General features: G+C 32.6%; 1 long non-coding RNA gene across 27 annotated transcripts; it reads right to left on the bottom strand.

Annotated features, from left to right (window-relative positions):
* Window positions 1-535: 535 nt before the first annotated feature.
* On the bottom strand, window positions 536-5,194 carry LOC112695588 (uncharacterized). Of its 27 annotated transcripts, none has more exons than XR_011862831.1 (10): window positions 4,873-5,194; window positions 4,218-4,315; window positions 3,888-4,024; window positions 3,133-3,724; window positions 2,955-3,050; window positions 2,757-2,846; window positions 1,581-1,708; window positions 1,260-1,376; window positions 1,068-1,161; window positions 536-752 (listed from the first exon to the last, which is right to left on the bottom strand). It is a non-coding gene; the product is annotated as an uncharacterized lncRNA (long non-coding RNA). The 27 variants fall into 27 exon arrangements; XR_011862811.1 differs by having other exon boundaries at window positions 3,133-3,263; XR_011862825.1 differs by having other exon boundaries at window positions 2,741-2,846; window positions 3,148-3,263.
* Window positions 5,195-5,816: the final 622 nt, after the last annotated feature.

Below are 5,816 nucleotides of genomic sequence, written 5' to 3'. Positions count from 1 at the left end.
TACGGCGGTTTCAAAAAACGCCGTAATTCAGAGCACCATTTTGGTTATTACGGCGGTTTTTTAAAAACCGCCACAATTTTCCGGAGTTAAAACGGCGGTTCAAACCGCCGTTATTTCCAGGTTAAAACGGCATTTTTTTACTGGGTTAAAACGGCAGTTCCAACCGCCGTTATTTCCAGGTTAAAACGGCGGTTTAAGGGTTGGTTAAAATGGCAGTTTAAACCGCCATTATTACCCTCACAGAATGACATTTTAGTCGGTTAAAATGGCATTTTTGAACCGCCGTTTTAACTCTAATAGTGACATTTCAGTCGGTTAAAACAACATTTTTGAACCGCCGTTTTTATCCTTACAGAGTGGCTTTTGGTTGGTTAAAATGTCATTTTTGAACCGCCATTTTAACCCTAACTGTGACACTTTTTTATCGTTTAAAAATGCAATTTTTACCCTCGTTTTTATCGTGTTAAACAAATAATATTTATTATTAGAAATCATAATCTATAAACAAAATATTATATAACTCATAAACAAAATATTAAACATAATATATGATTTTTTAGTATTGAAAATCAAAAGTAATAACTCTTATACAAAATATCAAACATAACATATTTTTTCAACTATAAATGTCATAACATGTAACTCTTAATACATAAAATCTCCATCATATTTCATGCTGCTCTATTGCTTGCGCCGGAAGACCTACTTCTTAACTCTTTTGGCGATGAAATCTCACTCTCTTGATTCAATTCCTACAACAAAAATATAATTTGAAAACATCATAAAAAAGAATAAAGTGCAGCACGAATAGGTGATATAGAAATTTTCATCTTTGGAGCAACAGCAGCAATGTCTAGTCCTTCAAATACATGAAGTGCAGCTTCAAAATTACCCTACTGATATTCAAAGCTTCCTAGTAAAGCCCTAGCTTCCTATGAGAAAAAGGCCATTTACTCATTTAGTTTCATCTTATAATGAAGAGACATCTCATTACCATACATTTAAAAAGCACAAATTCATTATAATAAGATAAAGCATAAATAAAATAATAAAGGTTGTGTTTTTACCTGTGAAGCTTGTTGATTAGGAACATATTATAGTCAATTGTTCCGAAATCTTATCTCCTTCTTTAGAAGCAATGTAGAAAAGTAGTGCTTGCAACTTGGACAGCACAAAATAAAAACAGCTGAATAAAGTCAGAATATTAAAATAGAAACAGCACAAATTTGGAAATTGGATTTATTTACAAGTAGACTAACCTTTGGATGAGCTCTTAAAACCAGATATAAAACTGAAGTGTATTGGCAGCATAGTTGGTACTTAGGTCTTAGGTCCCTCTTTTAAAAAAACTTGGTTGCATCCATAGAAGTTAGAACCTACTAACAAAATTGCCATCACCCCAAGTGTGACAAGTTTTGGAAGATAAGAAAATTTTGATGTTAGCGTAGGGGAGGTAAAGGAAGAATAGAATACTTCTACATCTTATGTTCTTGATGCATAACTTTTACTCGATACATTAAAGAATGAGCCCCAAAACAAATAACTTTATGAACTGCACATATAAATACAAAGAAACATACCTCCCTTAGATCTACACATGTGCATCACTTCCGCATCATGTTTCTCCACTTATCCTTCAAATTAACCATTTTCTTTTCTTCCTTCTTAGCTGCATTCCATTGGGCATGTTTTCTATTGAATCATTTCACTGCAAAGAAAAATAAATAATTAAGATGCCAATGCAAAGATATCAACAAGTACAAACTGAATGCCTAAACCAAGAAACCAAAAGAGATTGTAAACAAACTGAATGCAATATGACAAGAAATTGTAAGGCAAAATTAATTAAAAAATATGCTTTTAATTTATTTGTTTTTGCTTTTGTGAGGATCACTTGTCCCGCAAACCTCATGTCATTCTTCTGAACCTTATTATATTCTTTTTATCAAAGTTAAACAGCAAAACTTTGTCAAAAACTTTTAAAGAACAGAGAGCAAGCTAGAAGGTAGCATTAGACACAGGGTTTGAACAATCTTTTTTGTTTCACCTATAAAAGAATAAATTTATTTAGGAAGTCACCTATAAAAATAAATGTCTTGTTTTTGAAAGAATACATTCAGTGCATGAAACTTCCAAGTTAGAAGCATACTGCCAATAAAAATAAATGCAGAACTTTAATTTTTTTAATCATTAATATAGAACTGGATACGAGTGCATTGAATTATAACGAAAAATCAGAATGAGAGGAATGAAATGAAGCAACCTAGAGGGCTAAATGCTCACCAGTTATTCTAACGGAAAATGCGAAAACAAATTTTAAGAATTGTTTAGTTTTTAAGAATAAAATTTATTATATAGGATAAACAATTCTAAGAATAAATTTTATTATATAGGATAATTTAGTCTCTATTTTCAAAGAATAGCAGAGTAATTGCCTTTCTACTATTATTTGTTACTTAACTTCCACTAAGGTCATTATCTAAGGATGATAAGTGTTTCACTTCTTATCTTACAACTATATATATCCTTTGTTTTTGAATCTCCAAACTTAAAAAAGCCTATTTGAATTTCTTGGTTATATATGACAAACAGCCCATTATTTGAGACTTTATTATATTAAGACTAGATATATACTTAATACAACAATTTTATAAAGGATAGATGTAAAACGATTAATGAATGAGAGGCAGGATTAGAAGAGCAATGCGATAATTAATTATTATTATTATTTTGCATTAACCTGATTTTTGACATACCAAGGATACCATGGTATTTTAGTTGCCACCTTAAGCTGTGCAAGTGCATATCTAGTTGCTGTGACCGGCACCACTGAATCTACGTCTCCACTATCAAACATAACATATATATATATTTATGATTAATTTTTTCCTTTTTAATTAATTCATGAAATTAAAGTATATGCAAAGCAAAATTCAACTAATTAACTAACAAACCTGAACACCCAAACTCTTATTCTATTGGCCATCAATTGTCTATAAATTGGTAGCACTGATACATCTGTATCATTCCAGTTTCGATTCAAAACCTCACTGCACAAAACAATCCAGAAAACAATTCAATTAACTTGATAATTATCAATTCCTTAATTAACATTTTAAATTAAGAGGTGACATGCAAGCAGTCCACTTATAAGGAATTCCAGTAGTGTTAGCATGAAGTGCTTTCTGAACATCTGATCTATTGTAGTATATCTCTGCATACTTTTCCGTACATGGATCATACCTGGACAATTGTCTAACTTCCTGATAACAAAATAAATCATTTTCATCAATTTTCCAACAAAATTATGCCATGTGTTAAATATATAATTATTAGTGTATCTTCTGCTATCAGATTAAGTTTGAAAGAAATGAAAGTTTCAGCTGATAAGACTAGGATAATATTAGGTGTTCACTAAAATTTTTAAGAATTGTTTATCCTATATAATATTACTAAATGTTTTTAAGAATTGAATATGGTTTACTAACTCTGATTGCTTAGTTTGCATCTTATAGACAACAGCAATATATATTTATTGTTGCCTCTGTACTACTTGTGGCATTTAAATTTTAGAAAAGAGAAAGATAGTTAAAAGAAGAAGCAATTATGGCCCACATTACCTCACAGAGAAGGATAAAATAAAACCCAAAATTTAGTTATAACAGAACATTATCATTCAAGTTTAAATACCAAATTTTCAGATAGATTAAAGTTATCAAGATCCCTGCAAAAAGTAACATAAGATGATCAATTTTATGGAACTAGTGGTTAAGATTTCAGCGCAGAGGCAGATAATAAATAATCTTAGAAATAATATCCTTACTAAGACTACTAGTTAATCTTCTCATTATTTTTGTAGATAACTAGTGAAGTGAATGCCTACTAACCTCAAGTTCCTCAAATTAAGGTGACTCTATTAAATTGAAATTGACTTCAAATTGTGCTGCATTTTGGAGGTATTGCATCGTTCAGGAGAGCCAGAATGAGCAGTGACACACTCCACAGTCCTAAACCCTCTTCCTCTCTGAGTGAATGAGAACAGCAGCAGAAATAGCAAACATGCATCATGTTTAGAATAGCAAACATGCATCATGTGTTAGCAAAATGCACAAACAATACAATGAACATACACATAGGAATTCTGAACCAATAATAAAATAATAATATAAAAATTCAAGATGAACTCAACAACTTATAAGAGGAAAAACAACCACTACCAATATCTGTACTGCACCAATCTCAAGACATGTACCAACTATTGGGAAACCATAACTGAAAAATGAACGTCCAACAGCAGCAATAGTGGGGGATACAACTACAGGATTGATCAATCGGAAAGGAGATCATAAATTGAGGTTCATTATCAGCTACACAGAACAGAAAATCTAAGACACAAAAAGATTAGGAAGAGGGATTGAAGTTCTTAGGAAAGTAACAGGTCATAGCTCCATATTTTTTAGTTAAAAAATATAAAAATTAGGAAGAGTGATGCATGTAGACGGGAAGGAATCATGTGAAAAAATTAATCAGATAAGCTAAATTAATCACAGCTTGTTGATTTTGGATTAGAATATATTGTTAACCTAAGAAATCAATTATAAACCTTAATTAATGACAACCAACTATATATATGACATCAGTAAATCTAAATGTTTTTGCTTATTCTTACAGCATTCTTCTTCCCAGATTATCCTTTATGACATCACTAAATCAAATATAAGTGCAGAAAAGGAAAATCAAAAGGAAGAAGAGATGTTATGCTAACCTGTGCTGCGAAGATTCGTGAACATGCAGCATAAAACAATAATAATAAAACATTAGAAATTTCACATAATATAGAAAATCGAGCAACTATATAGAAAATCAAGTAACTTATTCTTATAGCAACGGTGAGAAGGAGCCGTCGGCGGCGACAACGAGCTCGGCGGCGTGAAGGAGCAGTTGGCAAAGCAGTGTAGCAGACCAGTGAGATTTGAGATCTGAGATCTGAGAAGAAGATCTGAGACCAGTTGGCGACAACGAGGCTGTGGCGTTCTGAGATCTGAGATGCGAAAGAATATCTGAGATCTGAGAAGATCTAACACCAGTTGGCGACAACGAGGCTGTGGCGTTCAGAGATCTGAGATGCGAAAGAAGATCTGAGATCTGAGAAGAAGACTATGGAATGAGAGCAAGCCGTCTGTTTCAATAAGCCAGGGTTATTGTAATTTTTCCTTTTATATAGGTGTGATACCGGCGGTTTAAAACCGCCCTAATCACCAAAACCGCCACCAAATATAAAGTCAATTATGGCAACAACAAAAAATGCCATAATATCCGGACATTATGGCGGTTCTTTAAAACCGCCGTAATATCAATGCCATTTTAAACCTTTTTTTTGTAGTGTTTGAATAAACCCACGATAATTGTGCTTTATACCAAACAACTAAACACATGTTAACTTAGTCAGATCCAACAGAGATGGAGAACCTTGAGAACTCTCCTAGGATTTCAACGGAGGAAGAAGAAGATCTAGTACTACGCAGTACAAAAAAAATCAAAACTCGTGGAGAGGTTGACCTTAACCAACCAAGCGATGACATGGAGAAGATCCTTCGAGAGAGTAACGAGGCCTCTAATTTGAAGCCAAAAGCATCTTTCAAAGAATCCCTTTGACACCAACTAGTCCCTCAATAAAAGACGATACAATACAAGAAAAACGTTGAATATCATCGAATTTACCATCGAAATTAGCATCGGATATTAGCGGTTAATTTACCGGCAGATTTTGAGTAGGATACAAGGTAGCTTATATTTTCTGAACTTGTTTATTGTCA

Source organism: Arachis hypogaea, chromosome 6 (genome assembly GCF_003086295.3).
Source record: "Arachis hypogaea cultivar Tifrunner chromosome 6, arahy.Tifrunner.gnm2.J5K5, whole genome shotgun sequence".
NCBI lineage: Eukaryota > Viridiplantae > Streptophyta > Magnoliopsida > Fabales > Fabaceae > Arachis > Arachis hypogaea.
Note: the sequence above shows the minus strand (reverse complement) of the source record. Positions and strands in the feature narration are given on the sequence as shown.